Source organism: Meriones unguiculatus, chromosome 3 (genome assembly GCF_030254825.1).
Source record: "Meriones unguiculatus strain TT.TT164.6M chromosome 3, Bangor_MerUng_6.1, whole genome shotgun sequence".
Classification (NCBI taxonomy): Eukaryota; Metazoa; Chordata; class Mammalia; order Rodentia; family Muridae; genus Meriones; species Meriones unguiculatus.
The window spans coordinates 47,409,365-47,436,667 of record NC_083351.1 but is presented as its reverse complement, the minus strand read 5'-3'; the positions used below and the strand labels follow the sequence as shown (position 1 = coordinate 47,436,667).

The 27,303-nt window shown below is 47.2% G+C and overlaps 1 protein-coding gene across 3 annotated transcripts in view; it reads left to right on the top strand.

Annotated features, from left to right (window-relative positions):
• Positions 1-27,303, top strand: part of Ptpn3 (protein tyrosine phosphatase non-receptor type 3) — a 153,981-nt gene that overhangs the window by 9,917 nt on the left and 116,761 nt on the right. The window contains exon 1 of one of the 3 annotated variants that reach the window (XM_021628105.2): positions 25,252-25,507. The exons of 1 other annotated variant lie outside the window; for it this stretch is intronic. The gene's annotated coding sequence lies outside the window, so the exon portion shown is untranslated. Of the gene's footprint in view, positions 1-25,251; positions 25,508-25,651; positions 25,800-27,303 lie in introns of those variants that run through there. One more of the 3 variants, XM_021628101.2, reaches the window with a different exon arrangement.

Genomic DNA, 27,303 nt, shown 5'->3' with positions numbered 1-27,303 from the left:
TTTAGACTGTAGGCATCTGGATCCAAATGAAAACCACATCCAGGCCTAGACATGGTGGCCCACACCTGTCAGCTCACCATCCTAAAGGCAAGAGAGCATAAGTTTGAGTTTCTCGCTACACTACACTAAAATAAAAGAGAAATAAAAAGAAATTTAGATAGATTAATAAATGGAACAGATCTATTCTTACAAAAGGCTCCTTTCCCAGCCAGTGACCTCCATAATTCTCCTTCAACCTCAGATGCCTAGTTCAAAGCCTCATATAAATGGATCCAGAGACTATGTGGTCCTCATGCCTGACTTCTCATGCAGGTTTTTGTCTGTGATGTCACCTCCTTGTTGTGGATAGCGGTAGCTTGTCCTTTGTCATTGACAGTCGTAGTCCACAGATGAATGTCACATTCATATCCTGCTGTTGATAGACATTCCGGTTGTTTCCATTTAGCATTTGTAAGTGATGCAAAGACTATTCCTAGACCTAAGCGCTCTAGAAGATCTGCCTCATGTCTATGCTGACTGGCATCGTTTGAACATAACATTTGCTTGTCTTTAATTAATATCATCCAAAGTCTGAGAATTCCAATTGTTCTATATACTTGCCAACACTAGACAGTATCATTGTTTGAATTGCTGTAAAAGATGAGGAAGAAGCATGTGCAGATTTAATTTGCATAATCCTAATGAGTAGTGATAACTACCTTTAATACACTGGCCATTTGAATATCTCTCTTCAGTCTTTAGCCTATTTTGTTATGTGGTTGATTTTTTATTGACTTGTAAAAGGTCTTTACATGTGATATCTGTAAAGTCCTTCGACGAAGATATGTGTACTTTTAGTTATTCTCTACCAATTTGTGATTTCCCTTCTTGATGTTACTATTTTGGTTTGTTTTTGTTTTTTTTTTGGTTATTGGAAGTTGTTGGTTATTAGAAGTTATTGACTTTAATGAAGTTGCTCATCGAGTTTGTTATTAGTTTGTACTTACATTCTACTTTAAAAACTGATGCTTACCCTTAAGTACATGAAGATATCCTACCATGCTTCCTTTTATAATATTTGTTAAAGATTCATTTTATTTTTAACTGTGGGAGGCAGGTTATGTGAACTTGAGTGCAGGTACTTTCAGAGGTCAGAAGAAAGCATGTGACCCCTAAAGTTGGAACTAAAGGTGATTTGTAGTCACTATTTAATACAAGCATCTTGTCTGTATCCCTACCTTGGAAGGCAAGTGAAAGCCACAATTCATGTGTGGACTTAGAGATGGATAAACCTTGTTAAAATATCAGCTTGTTCTGATGCATGGAGAATGTGTCTCAATAACACTTCTTAACATATAAGACTTTCAGAACTGGAGATGGCTCAGTGGTTGAGAGCACCAAATGCTCTTCCAGAGCCCAGGTTCAATACCTAGCACCCATCTCTAACTCCAGATTCAGAGAGATCTGATGTCCTTTGAGGGTACTGTGCTTGCATGTGGTCCGCAGACATACATGCAAAAAAAAAAAAAACACCCCCCCCACACATATATACATATATGTGTGTATATATGACTTTCTCAGGCTTCAGCTCCAATAGGAATGGTGGTGCCTACATCAAAGGTACACTGTGATGAGAATTGCTTGGAAAGCCACAGTAGTGAAATACCTGGCGAGCGTCAGGCTTTCCAGGATTGCTGTCTGTTATCATTGGAACAGGTAGGGTTGTCTCCTGAAACAATGACTCTGAAAGGCAGTAAATGCAGAGTGGAGAGGGACTCCCTGGTTCTCAACCACAGGACTCGGGCACCATGGAAGAGAGACTGGCTGAAGGCAGCTCCGCATCTGTGTGCATATGTGTATGCATTTGTATGCATACTAAGAGCTCTTGGTCCAGGCAAAGTTAGTGATGATAGTGGGGATTCAAGAATAGCTCTGGGAACTAGCAAGATGGCCAAGAGGGCAAAAGTGCTGCCAAGTATGACAACCTGAGTTTGATCCTTAGAGCATCATATAATGGAAGGGAAGGACTGACTCCTGTGACCTCCATATGAGCACTGTGCAACCTACACACACAGAGAGAGAGAGAGAATAAAAAATTTTAAAAAGAAGAAGGCAATTGCTGGATCACCAGTCTCAGTAACAACAGAAAACAACCACGAGAGCCACACTGAGTGGACAGGACAAGCTAGTTGAGCACACTCACTTATTCTCTCTCCTTGAGCCTGGGGTGGGGGAACTACACTGACTGCAAGTAGGGCTGGAGAAATGTGGGTCTTGGATTTATCTCAGGATATCAAGCTCTGAAGAAGGAGGAAAGACAGCCTTACATCAGGTGAGGTGGGAGTGTCAGGCCATTCATTTGCATATTAAAAACAGAGATACATATCTATGGAGAGGCACTATTACAAGCCCTTTAATGAACATAATTGTCACTTCCCAGCAACTGCATGAAGTAGATCCTGTTATCATCCCCATCCCTGCAGATGAGGAAATGGAGGCATTCAGCAGTGAAGTCAGCTTTCTCGGAGTCACACAGTCAATTACAGAGAACCTAAGAACCACGTTCTTAACGCCTGAACCCCAGGCAGGTGAACCTGAGCATGTTGTTGGACTGTCTTTATAAAGGCACCACGTCACCATTTCTACTCGGTGCTTTCAATGGTTTCCATCTGCAGCCAATAGGCGCTTCTGTGCAGGTAATTCTTCACTTCTGTTGAATCACCTCTTCACAACTGCCTCCTATAAGTGACAGGACTCTGTACCAGGCAAAAAAGTACTTTTAGTCATTGCTACAGGTTGTATTTGCCAAGCAGGCTGCACCAGTTTACAAAGTCGTTATCTGGGTATGACTTTGCCACTTTCACCACCACCATAAGAACCAAACAAAGAATCATCTATAGAAACAAACACCCAAGACTACGGTATTTAAATCTAATAGATACACAGCTGGTCGCTGGCAATTTGTGTCATCTGGTGTGGTAACCAGCCTCTCAGCTGGAATGCTGAAAGTCTTTCTTTCTTGAAGGCCTTTTAGTGTGCCACATGCATTCAGCTGGAGTTGAACTTTCACCCTCTATCATTCTAGGCCCTGGGCTTCTTCCCATCTGGAGCACTGAGGGGAGGGGTCTGCGCTTTTGACTTTCTATTTACCGCATGCGCTAACTGCACAGAAATCTGGCTACGGGTGTTATTTTGTTTTCTTTTTCTGTTTTCATAAAAACAGAGGGAGTTTGAAGCTGGGCTAGCCATCCTCTTGGTCACTAAATGAGACTGTCATATCTACATTTTGTCTACAAAGTCCCTGGAGATTTCGTTAGAATAAAAACTGTGAATCAGCTGCTGTGGGGAAGGGGGTTGAGGGAAAGTCAAGGGAAGGGCCCAAGAATCCAATAACTCCCTATGGGGTGTTGTTGAGGGCAAAGCCTCCTCTTGTCTTAGATAAGCCAGACTACAAACAGTGACCCCAGATCCCCACTAGAACCCCCTGTTTCCAGATCTGCCGCAGACAACCTCTAGGACCTCAATATCAACTCTCTCTGTGCCTTAGTTTCTCCGTCTGAGTTCCTCAATTTTTGGTTCCATCTTGAAATGATTTAACGCATTCACACTATTCCACAGAACACTCATTCAACAAGTGTTCTTGAGTTCAGAGAATGACTGAGCGCCCATTTAACCACTTACCAAGCTAGATATTATTCCTGCGTTTGTGGAAGTCTAATGGGAAAGATAAGCAAACTAAAGCTGGGAGGAGTCTGATAAATGTATTGCTAGGAATGTCAAAGTTACTATGCAAGTGAATGGAAAATGACCACTGGAAGTGATGGGGACTTCCTCCAGGGACACCTGAGAGATAAGAGAGAGGTTACACTGGCCAGGGGAAGTAGAGAGTAAAAGACAAGGCAGAAGGACCTAAGCAAGAAAGAAACTGAGGCTCAGAAAGGACCAAGAGTGGTTAAAGAACACAGGAGCCATGATGAGAAAAGCCTTTAGGGCCTCATGTGCCATGAATGTGTGTGTGTGTTTCTCTAAGAGTGAGGAAAAGCCCTTGTGGTACCTGAAGAGAGAGCTGGGGTGGGACTGGAGTCTTGTAGGTCACTCCAGCTAACGTGCAGAGATTAGACTGGGGGCACATGACTGAACATGAGGACATCAGGAAAAAGCCTTGTAAGAATCTGAGCAAGAGATGGTAAAAAGCCTAGTCAGCAGCAGCAAGGATGGGAATGGAGGTAAGCGGAAGAATCAGAATGGATGTGCAAGGCGAAATGGGCAGATTGGATGAGGCAAGTGAGGACCAAAAGTGAACAGAAGTCCTAGTGCATCCTTACAGCACGCGCACTTACACCCTACTCATGCCTGTATGGGTCCACTAGGCGTGAGTTCATTCAGCTGGCCTTGGTTCCAGGATGCAGGTCAAGACTAGGTCTGCTCCAAGCATCTCCCATCCAGGGATTCAGGCAGAAAGCATAACAGCTACCTGTAGCATCTCCAACTTGCTCTTCTCACTGCAGATGGCAAGAGTGCAAGAGCAGACCCAGAGAGAAACCCCAGTGCAGTGCCGTGAAAGCCTGTTAGGAAATGGCACATGGCCATTCCCTTGTTCAAAGCAAAACCAATAGAGAAACTGGGTCCAAGTGACGCAGACAGAAATAGACTCTCTGAGTTGATATAGTGAGGTACTGCCCAGCACTAACATATTCTACAACAGCAAGACAGGCCAGCTCTAGGGAGGCACCCACTGAAGTCAAGAACATGGGACAGAAAAGCTTCTCTGGGAGAGTGAGGAGAGAAAGAGAACCTTCTAGAGCACGACACTGAGATGTTCCCGTAGAGGTATCAAAAGGCATCTGGATAGATGGTCCCCAGGGCTCAGTAATGATGGGTTCAGATTGTCTTCATGAGTCATCAGCATGAGGTTCGTCAGGCGAGGAGATGAGGTCATCCAGGGAGAATCTGCAGAGTTAGGAATGAAACAGCCCCAGCACAGCACAGTGGACATTTCAAACTAAGGTTTTTGGGGAGGGGGGGTAGAATACAAAAGAGACTAGGAATATTGTTTCTAGAAACTAAGGATGGAATATTTTAAGAGGGAGTGGTCGAGAGATTCAAGCACCAAAACAAAGTTTGATGGTTCTGACAACCAGAGACCAATTTCAGAAGCTTGGGGTGATCAAAGATCGGCTTCCTGCCTAGGAGTGTATGTAACCCATTGGTGGGTAAGTTGGCCCAACATATGTGATGAAGCTAGACTTTAAGACAACAAATGATAGGGGCTGGAGACAAGGCTCAGTAGTTAAGAGAAAGCACTTAATTATCTTCTAGAAGATCAAAGTTTGATTCCCAGATATAGCATCTCTCAACCACCTGCAGGGAGAGAGCATGGAACCCCTTTGACCTTTACCAGAGACCCATGTACACACACACACACACACACACACACATCTTTTTCTTAAGATAGCAAACATGGGAAACACCTTCAAAGAAACTCAACAACCAGCCAGGTATGGTGGCAAATGCCTTTAATCCCAGCACTCTGGAGGCAGAGGCAGACAGATCTTTGCGAGTTAGAGGCCAGCCTGGTCTACAAAGAGAGGCCAGGACAGCCAGGACTATAAGAGAAACACTGTCAAAAGAAAGAAAGAAAGAAAGAAAGAAAGAAAGAAAGAAAGAAAGAAAGAAAGAAAGAAAGAAAGAAAGAGAGAGAAAAAGAAAGAGAAAGAAGGAAAGAGAGAAAGAAGGAAAGAGAGAGAGAGAAACTCAACAACCCTTTGTAAATAGGTTTCAGGGATAGAGGATGCATCTGGAATTCAGGAAGATCGCTTCTGCCGGTTGCAGAATAGCCTAGATAGAATGCAAGGGTACTAGGGGAAAAAACACTTGACCAAACTGTAGATGGCCAAATTCCTCTCAAGCACCATTCAAGCACATTGGTGAAAAACACACACACCCTAAGTGCATTCTGAGTGCAGCGTCTTCACACAGTGAGCACACCTGTGTGAGTAGCTGCATCGCCAAAAGCCCTCCGTTTACCCCCTCTATTTGCTGACACACTGAACCCCAAACGCTTGAATCTAGAAATTTCCTGTATATGAAGTTTCCAAACTGAGAACACACTCACCCCTCACCCACACCCCTCACAGCTCCTTTTCACCCCCCAACCCTTCTGCAGCTCACTAAGTCTTCTTTGGTTCATCTGGACTTCTATCTGGTCGCAACCCTTTGAATTAACTTGCTTGGAGGGCTTGTGCACTGTGCTGAACGAGGGAGCAGGGAGAGACTATAAAAACAAGTGACACCAGACTTTGAGCTAAAAAGACAGCCATGTCCAAGGGTAGTTGACATACAGTGGCCATAATGAATGAGTGGTGCTGTGTCGGGGTGGAAAGGGTGTGTGCTTGCACAGTCAGGAGGCAGCACTTAAGAAAATAATTGAAATTGTGTGGGCGAGATCAACAGGACTTCCAACTCTGACGGGATGGAAGAGAACTGGCTTTCCCTGGTAGCTCACAGCTTAGTAGAGCATAAAAGCTGTAGCCCCTGATTTCACGAGAGCCTAACAAATCCAACCGACAGTGCTGCAGCTGAACAGTAGGGGGCACCAACGACTTGTGCTTGACGCTAAAATTGTGCGCCCCCTCCTCCACCACCACCACCACCAAACCCTCCCTCCCCCGAAAAAAATAATATTTCACGAAAGTTCTCTGAAAAGAGATAAGGAAGCAGATGAAGCCCAAAAAGGATAAGGTATGGTCGAGCCACACAGCTCCTCAAGAGCAGGCTTATTCAAATTACTCAATTTTCCAAAAATCTCACTTCCTAAAAGCCAGATGTTTCACACATCTCTTTTTAAATTTCCTTTTCTCCTTTTCTTTAAGAGATGGTGAAGATAAAATAAGCCATGGTGTAGGAGCATATTTAAGTATGAATGTCATAAATAAAATGTGACTGGCCTTTCTTCCTGCCTCTGCATATAAGCATAAAGTTGGTGGCTCAAAGCATGGGTGTCTTGGTTTAAATGTAAGTTCTGCCTCTTCTTGGTATGATCATAGGTACATATTTTCAAGTCTCTAGATCCCCAACTGTAACATCTGATGTTCCCCACGCATATACCTCCAAGACTGTCAGCAGAGCTGGGAGAATCAATGTAAACTCATTCCAAACAGTCCCTGGCAAGGAGCAGGCCCTCCAGGCATTGCTATTGGCAGTCTTGGCCCTCATGGTCCTAGCTTTATCCTAAGTGACACAGTCCCCTTCTCAGTCCCAAACCGTAGTCAGCTCATTCTTCAAATAAGGGTCATAACATCACTGTTATTCCTACTACTGCTACTGCCAAAGTAAATTATTTTAGTTCAGCAAAATAGATATTTTCTGCTGTCTTACTATATGTAGGCTTCAGGAACAGTGCTGATCAAGAGGCTCAGCGTCAAATGCTCAACTAGTCTATGTGCTGTATAAGGTCATAGTTGTAACAAATTGTTCAGAGAACATATTAGAAAGGGGCCTTGTGCTAATAGACATGCAATACCAGCTACTCTACAGGCTGACACAGACCACAAGTTCCAGGCCCGCCTCAACAACTTAGTGAAACCTTACCTCAAAAAGGGGAGTCGGCCGGGGATGGAATGTTGTTCCATGATAGAGGGTTTACCTAGCATGCTCAGAACTCAGGGTTCAACCCCCAGGTTTATAAATAAGATGGAAAAAGAAAGCACTAGAAAGAACATAACTCAGAGCATCCCAAGAGCACTGCTCTTCCTAGTGTTTTCTTTTTCACTGGAGTAGGTGAAATCTCATTGTCTTCTGAGGGATACAGAGTGTGCCGGGTTCGCCCTCCCTGCGTCAGCAGAGATACATCCTAGAATCGGAAATCCCAGTGGACCATCTAGGGCACATATCAGACAGAATTTTCATCTTCACCTCAGAGTTCCCAGGCCCATGATGCAGGCCTCTCTGTTTTCTCCCAGGTGCTCCTCTCCTGAGAGCCAGTGGGGCCTAGCTAGGTAGGCCAGTAGATTTAGGGTTACTTGAAAAGAAGCCAAAATCATGGCAACTGCAAGATGGTGGGGTGCCCACGCCACACAGGTGACCTAGAGGAGGGCGCACCTCACAGCTCCAGACCTGATTGTGTCCTATCTTGCCCACCACTTAAGGTACAGGACATGGTACCCTAGAACTTCCACTGTTCAGCTGAGTGCCCCTCCCCCATATTCATCCAGCACCCAGCCTCTCAGGAAGCTGTGGCTGGGTCCCCACAGGTAGGTTCTCCATCTGTGTTTTCTCGGTCCCCAGTTCCTGGCACTGAGCCTGGTGGAGAGGACCTCACTCAGTCAATGTTTGCTAAATTGAATTGAACCGAGCTGCTCTGAGCCCAGAATTATTGACCTTTCCAGGCAATGTTTTTGTTTTTCTGTCTTTGCAGGAAGCGCAGGGCACACTCAAAAAGGTAATTGGAGAGTGTGTCATGGAGAGATTATTAAGAGAGGGCTGAACAGGCTAAGGGAAATGAAGATGGGAAAGTGAGCAGCTGCAGATATGGGAAGCAGCTGTGCCCAGACTCTTAGGAGCAAAGAAAGGGAGCTGAGGAAGAACAGGGCAAGCTGCAGACTTTAGAAGGAGTTGGGGCCAGGATGCAATCACCTGCCAAAAGACAGCCAGTGGGCAGGATGAAGCAAAATACATCCCACGTCCTCCCATCTCCATTCTCCTGTATCCCGATGTTGTCTCTCAGTGGTTGGACCCAAATATAGCCCAGAGAAGCCCAGGGTACAAGCTATAAAAGGTAGCTTCTCCAGGCTCAGAGAAAAGTGGATGAAAATCAAGAACACATGCAGATGGGTAAATGAGGAATGCCCAACACAAGTTAAGTAGCTTTCCCCCAAACACCCTAAACTTTGCACTGGCATCAGAATCGCTTCAGAAGCTAATTTCTCCTTTTCTTGTTTGTTTACTTGGTTTTGAGACAGGGTCTTTCTTTGTAGCCCTCTGAACTTGCTTTGTAGACCAGGCGGGCTGGCGTCAAAGCTCACAGAGGTCTACCTGCCTCTGACTCCCGAGAGCTTGGATTAAAGGCATGTGCTACACCATCCCCCGCCACCTTTTAGTAGTTTGTGGCCCTGTGGTGATTGGTGCTGTCAACCTGACAGAATCTAGAAATCACCCAGGAGACGGACCTCTGGACATGCCTACAGGGGTTTATCTTGACTGTTAGTTAAGTCAGTTAGGAAGAGCTGCCCACTGTGGGTGGCACCATTCCCTGGCTGGGATCATGGACTGTATACATGGAAAATAGGAACTGAGCCGCAGCAGGCACTCATTGCTCTCTATTCATGATTGTGAGTATAATGGGGTGAGCTGCCTCAAGCTCCTGCCGCCTTGACTTTCTGTTTTGTTTGCATTCTTCTAGACAGGGTTTCTCTGTGTCCTTGAACTCATTCTATAGGACAAGCTGGCTTTGAACTCACAAAGATACACCTGCCTCTGCCTCCCAAGTGCTGGGATGAAAAGCATGCACCACCACTGCCTGGCTTGCCTTGACTTCTTTACTGTGATGCGCAGGACCCTGGAACTGTAACTCAAAAATAAACCCCTATTTCCTTAAGATGATTTTTTTGTCAGGATATTTTATCACAGCAGCAGTAAAAGAACTAAGGCACGCCCCTCCTGTTAGTCTTTGATCCCTCGAAGAGCAGATCACTCAGGTCCCATTTGCTTCTACCTCCTGATGCATAAAGTATCTTCTAGACACCATGGATGAGTGAGTAGGTAAGAGGACAGAGGAACCGAATTAATTGTGGCTTTTTCTATGGGAAGGGATCATCCTGGAGAAGATCAACTCTTTCACGAACCTCGCTAGTTTAATAGGAGTTAAGTCATATTTTACAACTAGAAGAGTATGACAATGAATCCCCCATATTCTGTGTCCATGTGTCAATCAAGAACAATGTCAGGCTAGAGAGAAGGGTCAATGGTTGAGTAAGTACTGTTTTGCAGAGGACCAGAGTCCAGTTTCCATCCACCCGTGGAGCAACCACTCCAGCTGCAGAGGATCCAATGCCACTGGCCTCTGAGGATACCTGCACTCACATGTATTTACCTCACACAACTAAAAATAGTAAAAACTGATCTTTAGAAAAAGAAAAGGCGGGGCTGGAGGGATGGCTCAGAGGTTAAGAACACTGGCTGTTCTTCCAAGGGTTCTGAGTTCAATTCCCAGCAACCACATGGTGGCTGACAACCATCTATAGTGAGATCTGACGTCCTCTTCTGGTTCACAAGCACACATACGCAGGCAGAATACTGTATAAATAATAAATATATTAAAAAATAATTATAAAAAAAAGAGAGAGAAAGAAAAGGCTTGCCACCCAGCACCTCTGGATGATGTCTAGAGGTAGTATTTCATCAAATGGTACTTTTGGTCTGTAGGAAAAAGAGCCACGATTTCTTAGGTGCTGCTGAAATAGCTCTGTGCAGGTATTTTTTCTATGGAATTCTTTTTTTCATCCTAGTGCAGGCCAGTCCCTCTGGATCAGTACTTCCAATTCAGGTCTGCCATGTAGCTCTCTCAGAAGACAGAATTAATACCCTTTGTATCAGTCACCCCCTCTACCAATGCTGGATAAGAAACGACTTCCAAGTTCAGCTTCCCGAAACAACCACTTGTTTGCAGTTTCATTGTGCTTCATGCTTTTCTCCTTCCTTTGGGACCTAGAGTCACCTGGGACAATCTTTCTGCAGCACAGGTGGAATTAGACAACCAAGCTTAGGGACCCTGGGTAAACATGAGGGAGGGATCAAAACAAGATCAGCCGATTTCATCTGGACAGAGTGTGGGGACACTAACGTACTAAAGGTTCAAGATCCAAGGGTGTGTAGAGGGAAAATAAAGGGCATTCTGGATATGGTACCTGGCTTGCGCCAGGACTAAGGAAAGAGGTGAATATATATCACATTGGTACATGACAGTCAGGACCCTTTAGAGTCAAATCTCCGATATCCTGAATATAAGATATTTACATTACAATTCACAACAGTAGCAAAATTACAGCTATATAAAATAATTTTATGGTTAGAAGTCACGACAACATGAGGAACTATATTAGAGGGTCACAGTTTTAGGAAGGTTGAGAGCCACTGGTATATGGGAAGGACTGGCCCACAAGAACACGAAGAAGGGGCAAAGATGGCCAGGGAAAGGAGAGACCCAGTGACCCTCACCAAGGGAAAGATCCAGAGGTATCCAGAGCCAGGTGTCCCACGTCTTTAATCCCAGCACTCAGGGGGCAAAGGCATGCGGATCTCTGTGAATTCAAGTTCAACCTGGTTTATATGTGTTCCAAGACAGCCAGAGCTACATAATGAGACCCTCTCTCAAAAATATAAAACAAAAACACCAGACAAAAGTCAAGGGATACCCTTCCCTGAGGCATTTTTTGGCAGGGATCTTAAAGACTTGGGTCTTGTAATGAATCCTAACTGGTTTTCTTACATTAGCAAAATGGGCCCAGAAGGATGGCTCAATGGTTAGGCGCTGCACTGCTCTTGCAGAGCACCTGAGTTCAGTTCCCAGCACCCACTTCAGGGACGCACAACCACCTGTAACTCAGTTCCAGTGGATCTAATGCCCTCTTCTGGCCTCTGCAGGCAATTGCTTCCACATGCATATGCCCCACATAGACCCAAATGTAAATACATAATTAAAAATAAATAAATATGTAACTCAAGTGAACTGTTTTAACCCTCTCTGCAACATACTTACAGCGAAAGCATTCTTAATTTTGCACACAGTGTTTGTATAGTTCTAACACAGGATCACGTGCCTCAGTACTCCATCCTCACAGCAGATAGAAGGCTGACGCTATTTACATCTGTTTGGAGAACAAGCCATTAAGATACACAAAGAGGGTCAGGCCCAGCGGCGCACACCTCTGATCCCAGCAACTGGGGAGGTAGAAGCAGGTGGATCTCTGTGAGTTTGAGGCCAGCCTGGTCTACAGAGTGAGTCCAGGACAACCAAAACTACACAGAGAAACCCTGTCTTGGGGCAGGGGGTGGGGGAGGAGGGGGACCAGACACACAAAGAGTCCCTAACAAACATGAATTGTGAAAACCCTTTCTTCAGAAAGCCAGGAGATTTGTGTGCTGATGTTTACTAAGCAGGTGTGTGCACTCTGCAAGCCGCAGTGAGATAAGCAGGGTTTACTCCATGCGTCTTTCAGAGGTTTGTGGTGACTGGGCCGGTGGTTTCCACATGCCTTCATTGATGGACCAGTTTCACCCAGGAGCTCTTTAGTAATGTAGCTTCTGACTCTCTGGCCTGGGTGATGACCAGGAGCTACTATGGTGAAGAGGTTTCTGGGCGGCTCAAATGCACAGTTACTGGAAAATCAATTTGGTGTGGTGCTTATGCTGTCTGTCTCAGCATCGCCCAGATGTCTTTCATGCTGATGCAGCTGCCTGAGCCCACAGACCTTCCAAACCAGTTTCCTGACGTATGCTCTGTGATCCATGCTTCAAACAAACCTCCGAGGTCCATTTGCTCACTTATTTACAAACATTTCTTTGGGTGGCTACATGATGGATACCAATCCAGGCTTGATGATGTACTAGTAAAAAAGACCGATAATGTGTCTCTCTTAAAGAAACATGATTTATCTCAGCTCTTTTAGGTGGGATTTGAGAACCACTGCTTTAAGATAACAAGGGGTGGGGCTGGAGAGTTGGCTCAACAGCTAAAGGCAGAGGACCCGAGTTCAATTCCCAGCACCCACACGGCAGCTCACAGTTGTCTGTAACTCCAGGATCTGATACCCTCCCACAGACACACATGCAGGCAAAATACCAATGCACCTAAAATAAATAAAAAGTATTAAGAGGGGTTTTAAAAAAAGGTAATAATGGGCGTCACCAGAGAAGGGTGGCAGGAAGGGGGGAGTTGACCATAAAAAGAACCACAAAACACAATTTGTTTGGAAGTTTCCTTATGGTATGTAATACATTGATTGCCTATTCTAAAAGTAAACAAAGGGGCTACTGTAGGGTTATAGGAGGCAATGTTGAGTTGGGATTAGGTGAGCAGTCCGCCTATGGAAGAACTCAAGGAGTGGGTAAAGCCTCAGGGATCCCTTGCCCTGACCGCCTTAGCTATATGCTGCTGGCAACAAAACCCCTTCCAAACACTGCCTGGACACAGCACTGAATTCTTTTTTATTTCTTACGATTCAGTATGTAGGCATGCAGCTCCAATAATCTGCTTTAGGTTGTTGCACGCTGGGCCTCTCCCGACAGAGAAGTTCATCCCGGCTCTCTTTCTGTGTTAGGGGTGGATCCCAGGGCCTCATGCTCAGTCAAGTAGGCACCGTCAGCTCCATCCTTGGACAATAGTCTCAGGGTCTTCCTCGGGCCAGCACAGACAAGTAGACTTCCTTGAGTTCCTACCTGCCCCATTGATGACCCACCGGTCAAATCAAGATGGAGCCATGCAGCTGGGAGCTGGGTGTGGTGGTGCACACCTTTAATACCAGCAGTGAGGCAGATGCAGGTGGATCTCTGGAGTTCGAGACCAGCCTGGTCTACAGAGTGAGTTCCAGGACATCCAAGACTACACAGAGAAACCCTGTCTTGAAAAACAAAACAAACAAACAAAAGATAGAGTCATGCTGAACCAAATATGGAAGGGAAGTCACAGTAGTGTGGACGCCAGAAAGTCACTTCTTTAGTTGTCACTGCAATGCATCAGCTACACTGGCAGGCTTCTGATCCAGGGATTCTCTTGTGTGCCCTCTCTCTCTCCTGTTTGGGATCCAGTATAAATTCCCGTTTGCTATACCAAGCCTTCTCCTGGCTCCCAAGGATTCTTACTCTTGGCGAGGTAAGAATCTTCACTGGGCTGTTGTCAAGGAGCCATTAAAGCTCCCCTAGGTCCACCAGGAAACCCTGGCCAGTGCTCTCTACAGTCACGCTGAGTTAGCGTACCCTTGTGTCTTTTGTGTATTTGCTTCTGGGGGGCAAAGTTGAAGTTTTGTTGTGGATTTCCTTTAAAGAAATTTCTGTTTGTTTTCGAGAGAGAGAGAGAGAATGCATGTTCTGCGCTGGTACCCTTATGGAAGTCTCTTTGAGTGCGGGTCTGGCACTTAGGTCTCAGGCTTGGCAGAAAGTGCTTGCCTGCTGAGCAACCCTGCCAGTCCTCCCCTAGATATTTGTATGTGTCTTTGTTTACTACGTAATGTGACTACAGCTTGGTGTCCTCTGATGCTCACCTAAACTGTACCACTAGAAATGTCCCATGCAACTTCAGCCCTGCCAAATACCCGAGTTACATGATGAGCAATGAGCCATCTTTTCATTTTCTACCGCTAGCTATTCTTATCAGCCATGCTGTCATGACTCAGCACAGAAGTCTTGATCTGCACTTGGAGCTTTTCTCCTTTGAATGCATTGAGTCCATGTCTTTTCCCTTACATGCTGAGATGTTCAAGATTGCTTCAGTGTTTCCCAGTGAACAGCTGAAGAGACAGTTTTCTCCCACACAGATGAGTACCTCCCTCTGCTCCAGCACGAATGCTGGCCAGGCAGAGCCAAGCCTTACAGAATGGACCCATTTCCTCTTGTTTGGTTTCCTCTTCGTCGACGGTCCTCATCTGTCCCTGTTTCCTAGAACAGTTTGGCCGGGTTAGCTTTTCCCCAATTTTACCATAACTGGAGAAAGCTGTACACATTCCCATGGTAACTTCTTTGTCCAAACTATGGAAAACTGGCCTTTTCTTTACTCATAACTGGCATGAGCTGTGTTTGGGTCAGGAGCCCAACATAAACTACAAAGAGTGACCTCAACCCAGGGAACTTGAGAAACATCTAGATAACGCTGTTAGGAAATTGTTCCCTCACATGAACTGGCTTTTGAAATATGTACTGGTTTTATGTACATTTTTAATAGCACTCAAGCTAGTGCAATGGAAAATACTGCCTTAGCTTTCATAAGCCAACAGACCTAGCTTAGGGCTGGAGATGCAGCTCAGATAGCAGAGTACAGGGTTTGCTCCCTAACACTGCATCAAGCATGGTGTTGCATACCTGTGATCTCAGAACATGGGAAGAGGAGGCAGAGCTGTCAAAGTCTAAGCACATTCTCAGCTATATCATGTGTTTGAGGGCAGCCTGAAAGATATGATACTCTATCTCAAAAACAAACAAACTTGGTTTGGCTCAAGTATGTCAATACGGTATTCCAGAGCTGTGAGGATAATTCAGTCGTTGTGGGCTCTCTGACTGTGAGCATAATCCACTGGTTGTGAGCATAGCCCAGTGGCTGTGAGTATAGTTCAGTAACTGTGGGCATAGTTCAGTGGCTGTGGGCATAGCTCAGTGGCTGTGGGCATAGTTCAGAAGTAGACAGCTTGCTTAACATGCCAAGACCAAGCATTCAATCATCATCAAACAAAATTCAATCAAGCATCAAACAAAATAAAGTAACCAAGGGCTGCAGAGACAGCTCAGTGGTTAAGAGAAAAAACTACTCTTCCAGGGAACCCAAGTTTTGTTCCTAACACTCACATCAGGTAGCTCATAACTCCTTAACTCTTCTGGCCTTCAAGGGTGCCTGCACTCATCTACACACGCACACACACATGCACGCACACACACACACACACACACACACACACACACATGCACACATGCGCTTAAAATAAAAGAGAGAGTTCACAGTTGGGATGACAGATTGGCACAGTTGTACATAATGTATGAATGTGTGAATCTGGGGGAAATAAATGCAAGAGGAGGGGGTCTCTTCACTTACCTGTGCAAAGGAAGCTGATTACTACAGACTGTACAAGAGCCGAGGGACCTAAAGGCTACCCAAACATGTTTACCCAATAGTGTGAGGATGTGACATTGTCACAGGGGTTGACTGAGTTGGGCAGCTTCCTGTGGTTGTGACTGTAGTTGATTCTAGATTGCAATGAAATTGAAACCATGAGACACAAAAGGATTTTACCCTCTCATTATTGCCTGGCAATTTCGATGGGGATTGTACTGGCTGTGTTATTGTTTGTCCTTGTGCCTAAATGTGGAGGCTATGGGGCCCCAGAGCTGGTTTGAAAACAGCTCACTCAGCAATGCAGGGAGACAAGGAAAGGGCGTGGCCTTCACTGCAGGCAGCTCTGTTGTGGAGAAGGGGTTGGGGACAGTCAAACCCTAACTTCTCTGGCTGCCTCAAGCAGGCAAGACATTGAGCGGGCATCTGGACACCCAGTCCGCACTGATTCTGCCTTTCAGGGGACACTACCAGATGATTTCACCCGAGCTCTCTGCTTCACTTCAGTCTAGCAAATCACTTATCAAGCTAGCAAGCCAAGTTCTAGAAGGAGTTTTGACCAAGGACTGTTAGGCACAACAGAACTCCTTTTGTTGATGGGGGACAAGCAAATATGAGCTGTGGTGTGGGTGCTGGGAACCAAACCTGGTTCCTCTGCAAAAGCAGTAAGTGCTCTTAACCACAAATCCACCTCTCCAGCCCCAAGGAAGGGAGGGTTTATTTTGGTACAGTCTCTTGAGACAGGGAAGGCATGGCAGCAGGCCTAAGGAGCACCTGATCGCATCACATCCTCAGTCAGGAAGCAGAGAGTGAGGAAGACTGGTGCTCAGCTTGCTTTCTCCTTTTGTTCTGTCCAAAACCCCTGTCCATTGGATTGTGATGCCCACCTTGAGGGCAGGCCTTCCTCCTTAGAAATTCTTCTACAGTAACATGCCCAATGTTTGTGGCCTCAGTGATTCTATACAGTCAAGATTAACCATCACAGAGTGTGAGCCCTTTCTGGGAAACCAAACAAGAACAACAAAAACCAAAGCAAACAAAAGGGACGAGCAGCCACAGAGCCCTGGCATTGGAAAGAACTTTTAGGGGATTTCCAGAAGTCTTCCAAAAGGCAAATGCGCATTAATAGTAAGATGGAGACCAGTCTGCGAAGTGGAAAAGAGCAGTCTCAGCACCCTATTGGGCAGGAGGTTGGCAGACGCGTGGCAAGTGGAGACCACTGGGAGGAAGGCAGCTTGGAGACAAGCTTTAAACCCAGTATGACTCCAGCAGGCAGATGATGGTCTGAGCCCTTTTGGAAGGATGAGGTGGTGCCTTTCACTCTTCAAGGGGAAGCAAGCAAGACACTGCCGGGGTGGGAACGACCACGGCTGAACATCGAGGTGGCATCGAGGACCTGAGAAAAGCTCAAGAATCTGGTTGCTATGGTTCCAGTACAAAATTTGTGTTGAGACTTGATTTCACTGTAGTGACGGGGTCTAAAGACTGACACCTTTCTCACAGGATTGGGTTAGTTGTTGCCTGGCCCCTAACCCCAAAAGAATAGATTATGCCTGTACTATATGCCTGTAATCCTGGGTGGCATCAAGAAGGCTGAGGTAGGAGTTCAAGACCAGCCTAGGCTACAAAGCCAGTACCAGGATAGTTTGATACTTTGTTACAAAACAAAAGGAAACAATAGCTCCCAGCACCCGGGAGGCAGAGGCATGTGGATCTCTCAGTTCCAGGACAGCCTGGTCTACAGAGTGAGTTCCTAGAGAGCCAGGGATATACAGAGAAACTCTATCTCAAAAGCAAAAAAAAAAAAAAAAAAAAAAAAGCAGATGATTATGACGTGAAGCAGCTCCTCTTAGTTTGTCTCTTTCTCCTGAAGCACCCACTTCTCACTTTCACTCTATCATGTAGCAATATGAAGCCTTCTCAGGATGACCAGATGTGGCCGCCCAGTCTAGGCTTTCCCAGCCTTTAGAACCATGAGCCAAAGCAAATCTCTCTTTATAAAATATTCAGACTCAAGTATGCTGTCATAGCAACAACAGGCAAAGACAAAAGTGAAGAAATGGGATAGTGACATTTTCTGGTGTGACTCCTGGAGAACTGCATCGTGGGAGGTGAGCAAAGTTAGGAAGGGAAAAGCTTGCTGCGTGTGCAGGGCTCTGTGACTTCTGTCTTGGAGCACTGCTTGGACATCTTGGCAGGAATCCTAGCAGCCTCAGTCAAGCCACATCCCTTACATGAAGATGATGGGTCTCTGCTGTCCCCCACTGAACATAAGCCCTTTAACTTCCCATGTGACTGACTCATGTTTACAGAGGCTTCGCCGGACTGCCTGTTTGTACTGTGATGCAATAGATGTGTGGCCATGGAAAAAATGAAGAAGCCATCCCAGCAGGACGCCAGGGCGCAGTTGAGGAAATCCTGTGGTGTGTCATCCGTGCAACGCTAGAAGGTCACCAGAGCACTGGGCGGCCCAGCAGCGACTCTGCTCTTAAAATGTCATCAGGAGGTGGAGCGCAGGCAGTGCTGTGGGCACAGATCAAGTTTCTAGTGTCTCAGGGATGAACGGGAAAGCCAAGCAAGCTAAGTTCTCAGGCGATGTGTGCCTGGATGTGAGTTCCCACAGAGGCCGGGGTACCGAATTCTCCCACTGCCCCCCTAACCCTCTCCAGCCCCCCCATGGAGCTGGACCAGCTATGTGAGGAAAGCATCATTCCTAACCCCAAGGTGACTGTGGCCATTTTTCTTTCTCTTTTATCCTCATCCAAAGCTCTGTTTCCTGTTCCACCCTTCAACCATGTGAGTTTCCAATGGGAGTTAAGAGTGCTTGAGGCAGGGGCACCCTTCCAGCGCCTTCTCCATTACTGTGCCCTGATGTAGAGCCTTAATGCATCAAATAACCAGCACTTGGCTCTTGGGCAGTGGAAACAAAAAGCAAAATATTTTTGCAAAAAAAAAAAAATAATAATTAGGCATTCAGCCGTGATTGTTTTCCCTGGAGATACAATGCCTTTCTTTATACATGGTACAAAATTCAGAAGACACCAAAATGTTTAGGGGAATAGATAAATGTTCAACCCTTCCTTCACTGACTCAGTTTCTCCTGGGGAGGCAACGGTGTCTCCGTGTTCAGTTTTCTGTGTGTCCTAAATACTCTAATATGCTTCTTTTAAGGTCCACTCCCCTTAGCAAACATCACCCGTCTGTGATTACTCCCCTCATCACTTGCTCCTCTCCTGTCACATGATTAGCTGCTATTGGTCTCAGGAGAGAGAGCCAAGGCCAAGGGCAAGAGAGCCTGACCTCTGAAAGTCTTTGTCTGTAGGGATTCCCTCTCTCCATCTCCTTTCTTTCCCCTCTGCCCTTTAGTTTGGTGAGGATAGGAACCTTATAGCATGGCTGAGACACTTGAGAAACCATTCTGTCTGGGTTCTGGAAGGTGATAGTACCCATTTCAGGAGATGTCTGCGCTTAACCATGGCAGCCTGAGCCCTGGATGACAGCTTCCTCTGGCTTCTCTTTCTCTCTGTTTCTAAAGCCTCAATGCATTGGATTTCCAGAGCAGGACCCCAAAATCCTTCAACTTAAACTTTTGCTTTCCTATACAGCAGCAAATTCATTAGGTCTGGTTCTGTCAGTTTTAAGGTACATCCCTGAGGGCCTGCTCTGGGATACCTGAAGGTCCAAGCATCCTGAGAGAAATGGTCAATGCTGTCTTTCTGAATATGAACTATCTGGCTGACCTTGTCAGGGACAGCTGCTACATGATTTTCAGCCCCTTAATTGAATCTATGATCGCTGACAAGTAGAGTAGGAACAGCATTTATCTTTGGATGCGTTGGCAGGTGCATTTAGCTGCCAGGAAGCTGGCCATCTCTGACAAGAGGGTTAAGCACTTCCTGGGGCTGGTGGAGAAGGCTCTTGTCTCAGTCCTCAATGTTCTAGAACTTGTTCTCTGTCACTTTCTCCAAATCCTCAGGCTTCCTTCTTGTATATCTGCTTCCCCGAGGGTTTTAAGACTGCCTGCTTCCCCTGTCAGAAGATTCTGTTCCTGAACCCTCCTCCTCTCCTTTGGCTCTTTGTTTAAGTGTTTATGCTTGTCTCCAGTAGCCCAGGGGGGCCTAAAACCACTATGTAGTTGAGGATGACCTTGGGTTTTTGTTTTGTTTATTTGTTGTTTTTTTTTTTGTTGTTGTTGTTGTTGTTTTGAGATAGTCTCACTGTGTATTCCCGGTTGACCCAGAACTCACTATTGTAGACCAGGATGACGCCGAGCTCACAGAGATTCACCTGCTTCTGCCTTGTGGGTACATGGATTAAAGGGATATACCATTATGCCAGGCAAGCTTGACTTTTTAATCTCCTATGTCCACCTTCAAGTGATGGGATTGCGACATGTGTCAGGTTGTCACCAAACCTACCTCTGCAGTGCTGGGAAAACAGTGGCTCTCAACCTTCCTAATGCTGTGACCCTCTATTACAGTCCCTTATGTTGTAGTGGCTCCCAACCATAAAATCGCTTCACTGCAATTTTGCTAGTGTTGTGGATTGTGATGTACATATCTGATATGCAGGGTATCTGATACACAGCCCTGCGACCCACAGGGCGAGAATCATTAGGATAGGGCCTCATGCATGTTAAGTAAGCCTTCTGTTGGCTGAGCCACAACCCCACGTCTTGCTTATTATTCCTTTTATCTCCCCGCCTTAGAAGACATCTGCCACACGAGAGGGAGGGTTGTTTCTTTTTCCACTGCCACACTGGTGTCGATTTTCCATGCCCAAACATATAGAGTAGTGCCCGACACACAGTAGGTGCCTAATTAATAGCTGAATGAATGCTCTAGGCTTGAGGGCTCCTGGTCTTGACTAACATTTCTTAAATGATAACTGACCGCTTCCTCTTCTCTCTTTTCTCCGGTCAGGGACCTTCCACCCACTGCCACCATAAGTGAAAAAGGCCTGCTTAGTCCTCTGAGAGAATCTCTGAGTGACTGTCCTTCCTTTCTTTCCACATTTCTTTCCCTTGGCCAGCTTTAACACTTGCTTCATTTTTTTTTTTCCTGACAAGAGAAGAAACTAGGCTTACTGTAAAATGAGGGCCTGTGAACCCTAAGGACATCCCTTACACATGCAAGATAGCTTCTGTAGCTGCTTCTCTGCCCCAAAATGCAATAGTAAGATCCAGCCACCATTCACAGCTCTGTGGGTCTCACTGGTCTTCCTTTTGTACACTCACTGAGTTAAAATACACGAATCTCATATTCAACCATTCTGACCCATGTAGTGGCTGCCTTCCATGGTTCAACCCAGTGATTTCGGTCTCAGTGGAGGACATCCTATGCACAATGCTCTAAGCCTCATTCTTTTCACGTGCTCCATCAGCACCACTTACCCGTCCCTCTCTGTTCTGGAACCCCTTGTGGGCTTGCATTAACAGCACAAATAATTCATAAGCATTAGCAAGTCAGCAGGGGGCCCTGCCACTCAATCAATGTCCAGATTTCCTGAGTCTCGATGCGAATGACTGACGGTCTGTGGTGCTTTTTCCAGGAAGCTCTTCCCACTAGTCCTCCCAAGCCACTGTTGTTTTGCAGTATTAGGCACTGGCTATCCTATGAAAATGCTGTATCCCTGGGGCTGCTGCTAGCTGTGCTTGCTGCTCATACTGTACTTCTCCTCCATCGACCTGGTCCTTTCTCAGTGGTGAACAAGAAATCAGCCCCTTGGTTTGTTGCCTGGGGACTTTTGGATTTCTGGGCCAGCATCACTTTGACAAAGAACAAACTAATTTTTTGAGCTTAATAACAAAAGGGTTGCTCCTGGGAACCCCTGTTTTGTACCAGCAAATAGCTACAGGACTGTCAATTCTACATTTCTTCACGGAGGAGGCTTGAGGCATCTGTGGATGCCGTGTCTCCACTGAATTATGACCCTGCCGCCCCAATGGCTGTCCATCTATCTACATGGAGCCCCGTGGGCCTGGATTCATTCTCCAGGGCTCAGTACAGCCCTATTCATTCATAACTGGGCCTGATTTGCTTTAGAGCTGCCTAAATTCAACCATGAAGATTATGTGTCTATCCAAAAGTCCCATTCACATAAGATTGGGCATGTAGACTATAAGATCACCTGTCGTCGAGGCTAATAACAGCATGCCAATCCAGCTGCACCAGATTAAAAGCTGGACTTGAATATTTTGGCCCCAAGAACAAAACAGTAACAGGAGACCAGAACATTAAAAGTAATCTGCGGTACACAGAACACATCAAACAAGAGGGGAAACATGGCACACAAAAGACAGACTAAAAGACAGCCCCTCTACTCATCAATCAACGGCTAGCTCCTTTACACGGAGGTACCAGACCATAAAACCTGATACCCAGCTATGAGGTCAATGGGCTTGGCTTCAGATCCTCCCCAGTGTGTCCTCAGCTGCGAACCCACTGTCACCAGATGTGGAACCACCCCAACTGTTTTCCGTGAAACTGAGCTAAAAACAAACAAAACAAAACACCTACTGTAAGAACTGAAGAAATAATTCGTAGAAAACGTTTGGCTGCATTTGAACTTAATCATAGCAGCTTAGTTATACACAGGACAAAGTTGTTCTTTTGTGTGTTTATTTATTGGGGGGATTTTTCTTTGTTGTTGTTGTTTATTTTGTTTTTGTTTTTTTTTTGAGACACGGTCTACCTATAGAGCCCTGGCTGTTTTGGAACTTGCTATGTAGACCAAGCTGGCCTAGAACTCAGAGATCTGCCTGTCTCTGATTACAATGCTAGGACTAAAGATGTGTTTCACCATACCCAAGTCTTCATGTGTTTGTTTACTATGATAAATGCAGCATCAAGATATTAATCAACTTAAAAAAACTAAAGTGTGGAAGCTGGGCATGGTGACCGCCTGTCTTTAACTCCAGAACCCAGGAGGCAGAGACAGGCAGATCCATGAGTTCAAGGCCAGCCTTCTTTACAGAGTTCCAGGCTAGCCAGGGCTACAAAGAGAAACTGTCAAAACAAAACAAACAAAAAACATAAAACAACACATTACTTATGAGTTAGAAGATAAACTTAAGGGGGGGGACAATTCCAACACTCCCAAAACTTTATTGTTGTTATTATCATATTGTTTGTTTGTTTTGTTTTTCAAGACAGGGTTTTTCTGCTTAACAGCCCTAGCTGTCCTGAAATTAGCTTTGTAGACCAGGCTGGCCTCTAACTCATAGAGATCCACCTGCTTCTGCCTCCCATTGCTGGGACTAAAGGCCTGCACCACCATGCCTGGCTTCAAAACTCTATTATTTACAGTCTTGGTGAGTGTGTCCACATCACCTTTCTACAATTTATTGCTGTTAGCTTTCTCATTCAGTATTGTTTTCCTGTTCCAGCATACTTTTAAAAATATTTAAATTATAAATTTAATTCTTTATTGTGTGTATGTAAGTGTATGCACACAGGTGGAGGTCAGAGGATAGCTTGTGGGTTTTGGGGATTAACTGAACTCAGGTCTTAAAGCTTGGCTGCAAGCGCCCTTATCCTCTGAACCATATCAAGGACCCTGCAAGATTTAACTGTAATAATTATTTCAACGGATGTATCAGAACACAATTAATCATTACCCTCCCTCTGAACATACACTTTGTTTCCTGTTGAGGATGTGCATGTTCTCTTATTATGTTCCTGATTCTATTATGGTCATTTGAAATAAGCAATTAAAAAATAATAATCTTGCCATGAAACTGTGATGCATGCCTTTAATCCCAGCACTTGAAAGGCAGACAGGCGGATCTACAGAGAGAGATCGCGGACAACCAGGGCTGCACAGAGAAACTGTCTCAAAAAACACCGAGGTTAACAGCTCAAACCTGAGAACACTGCCTAAACAATGATGAGCAGAGAACAGGTAACGATTTATTCCAGCAGACTTCAAACTGGACAGCTCTAAGCGTTCCCAAGTCCCTCATTTTAGCAGTCCAAAAGTGTTAGAGGGTGACAGATAATTGAGAAATTAATCTTGGGGCAGGGCTTTTCATTCACTGGTAGAGATTCGTGCTTACTTTGTGCAAAGACCTGGATTCAAGCCTCAACAAGGGGGAAATATTTAAAGTGGACTGAATAAATTCACGTTCTTTTTTTTTCTATCCCCACACTCCCCCGGATCCAAGCGTAGGCATTTGTATTATTTAGGGCACAGAGAGCGCAAGGCTCTGGTAGCAGATCACACAGCAGCTGGTATAGGACATCGTGTGCCTGTGCCGTCAGCTGACTCTGAATTCCCGGTCTTCCCACCACGCTTGGGGGAGGAAGGTTACCCAGCACTCCCTGCCGAGAGGCAGAAAGTTGAGTCTGGGATGGCCAGGTGAGACTCAGTGGGCAGCCTCACCGACCCCTCCAGCGGCCACTTCCTTCTGGGCGCGGGGCTTCCCAGGCTCCGAGCATGCCCAGTGCTCTCCCTGCCGGTCCGAACAGGACTGCCCTGGCGCCGTAGCTCCAGGTTTTGCGTGCGATCCTAGGCGGGGCCAGGACAGGGCAGCCCCCGGGACTCCCGGCTCTGTCGGAATTCCCCGGACTCGAAGCTTAGGCGGCGTGCACTACCTTAGGACCCGGATCCGGGTCTAAGCTAGGGAGTCAAGGCACAGCCGAGGGCCTCCTGGTAGCGTGGGAACAAAAGGTTCTCGGGACATCTGGCACCCAGGTTCCGAACATAGGATCCTAACCATCTCTCCATTCTTTTGTTAAGATATTCATTCAGCTAAAACGTTTTTAGTTGTTTAGACGCTGGGTCTTTTGAGAGGCGGAGCTACCGAGCTGACACCGAAAGGAGGTACTCCATAAAGGGGATCTAAGTCAAGAGACAGACAGTAATCGATTCCATCAGCCCCTCTGTCCTTCCCGTTTCATAGGCACAAAGCTTGCGCTCGTTTTTTTGCACCGGCTTTTCCGTCCCAGGAAAGCTTCCTCGTTTAGCTGTGTGACCGAATGGTATTTGTCACCTGATCTGGCCGTTCCACCAGCTCTCACCGGGCCAACCCCTAGTCTGGCTCCTTTCCCCTGTTCTTAAGAATTTATCACCTCACGTACTGCGCTGTTTGCGGACCTGTTGTTTGTTGCGAGGGACTCCCTTCCAAACTCCCAACAAGAGACAGAATTTTTGTCCATATATTAAGTGTCAAGAACGTAAGTAGCTGTTGAATGGATAAGGGATAGAGGTTTGGAAGACGATAATGGACGTGAAGAGTGGGCAAGAGGTCAGAGCTAGTTCAGAAAAGGTAGCCAAAAAGGCCTCTCCTACGAAAGGTATCTGTATGGTGAGAGGGTGCAGGGCACCAGCAAAATCGGGAGGGGCGGGGGGAGTCCTACCCCGAGGGAAAGGCAGTGTAAACGTCCCGAGGAGGGTCAAGTTTAGAGCGTGTGAAGGAGAGGAAGGTGCAGTCGGAGCGCAGGAAGGCAGGTGTGGGAGGAGGCGGAAGAGGCCGGCAGGAACGCCCGCCAGTTAGGGGCCCTGAAAGCCTTGGGAAGGGCTAACCCGCCGGGCGACCTGGGACCAGAAAAAGAGCACCACGACCCCCCAACTCAGCCACGGAGCCGCTGGAGTCAGCGCGACTCCCATACTCAGCCACAGAGCCGCGGTGCAAGGCTCGCTGTGATTTCAAAGACTTGCTGAGCGCTCAAGTCCTTGCCATTCCCAGGCATGCAATTCGGGAAAGAGAGGCACACAGTAGGTGTTCAATAAATGCTCAAGGCATGAATGGCTGCGTGAGTGAGCCAAGGGGCTCGGAGGTCTGCGGGAGCTCGGCAGGTGGCCCACAGAGGCGCCCCCCGAGGCCTGCCTCTGGCCCGGGTCCCCCGCCCCGCGCGCGGGCCCGTCGCGGCCACAGCCCGGCCGGCGGGAGCCGCCCGCGGGCTGCACTGGGCATGCTCAGACGGCGGCCAGGTCGCGGCGCGAGCGAGCTTCCGCGCCGCCCGCCCGCGCGACCTACCTGGGCGCCCCGCGCCCCCGGATGCTGCAGGTATGGGCGGTCGGGACCTCCGCGGGGCGGGCCGGGGCGCGGGCTGCGGCGATCGCGGATATGCGGGGCGCCACCCCACCCCCCACCCGGCCCGGGAGGCGGCGGACACGCGGGAGGACTAGCGGGAGGGCTGGCAGCCCAGAGTCCCCGCGCCACGTCGGGCGTACGGGGGGCGCAGGCCTAGATCACCTGGCGGGGCTGGGGCGGGGCGGGGGCGGCGCAGGGCTGGGCGTTCAGGACGCGGCGGCGCGGGCGTGGGCGTGCGCTCCCGTCTGGCCGAGCCTTGGGCCCCGCACCGGGGTGTCCGCAGCCCAGCCGAGGGGGCGCACGCATGGCTTCGGGGATCCAGTCCTGCGCAGCCCCCGAGGCTCGGCCCCCCGAGCGAATTCGCTCCCAGCCGCAAAGGTGGCATTTCTTGGGCCTGGCACGAACTCCAGCGCCAAACCAATCCGCTCCGTTTCTCAAGCGACCCGGGTACTTTCTCTGTTTAACTTGCGCAGACACTGCCGCGTTGTGCGAGGAGACCCCCGCCCCACGTTGCTGCCACCCGAACTTATTACGAACTTGAGGCTTGCCTTTAAAAAATTCATGGGAAGTTAAGACAACTTGACACCTGGCTGTTCCGTGAAGGAGGTGCAGAGAACTTGTGGTTGGGAAATGCGAGACCTAGGTTCAAGTTGGGCTCTTCCCGTCGGCCAGCTGGTGACCTTGGCCGAGTCTTTTAGCCTCTCTGATTCTTCATTTCCTCCCCTGCACGCAGGCAGTAATAATGCCCACCTCGCCTGGTTGGTGGTGGATTAAGTAGGATAAATGATGTGGAGGTGTTTGGCTCCTTGCCCAGCACAAAGCAAGCGAGCAGTTGGCGTGATGTGATTTTAATTCAGTTAGAGACCCTCGTGGCTCCCATTCCGTCAGGAAGTTAGAATTAGGCAAGCATTTTCTGGGCCTGTGTTTGTGCCCAGGAGAATGTCTGCTGGGACTTTGGAAAAGCAACTCAACAGAACGGTGGTGAGCAGAGAGCCTCTTGTTTAACCGCAGTCTTCGAGTTCGGAAACTCCAGAAGTTGACACTCGGGCCCCACTTACGGAAGGAACTATTTTTGCAAAATGATCCGTCTTGCGAATGTCGAAGCGGATGAATTGGAAAGCCTGGTTGGGAAAAAGATGCCTGTGCTGCAGCGCTCCCAGCGCTCACCCTCTTGGATGAGGCTCTGTCTTCCCATGGTGGCTTGCTCATTTGTGGTGTGTGCCCCTTGCGCATTAGAGAGTGCACAACAGCCTCCTGGTTCTTCTCAGTAGTTTCCAGTACAGCCCCGCCCCCACTGTACCAACCAGGAATGCCTCTATATATTGTCTGTTGAACCCCCCCTTCCCCTTTTAATAGGATCAACTGAGATAACCTCTGCTTTCTGTCTAGCCTGGGCTATCTGAGAATGTGATTGGGGGCTTTTTAGGATGATACCGAATCTTTGCAGTCACCTAGTACAGCTGTCCAGGGTATACGG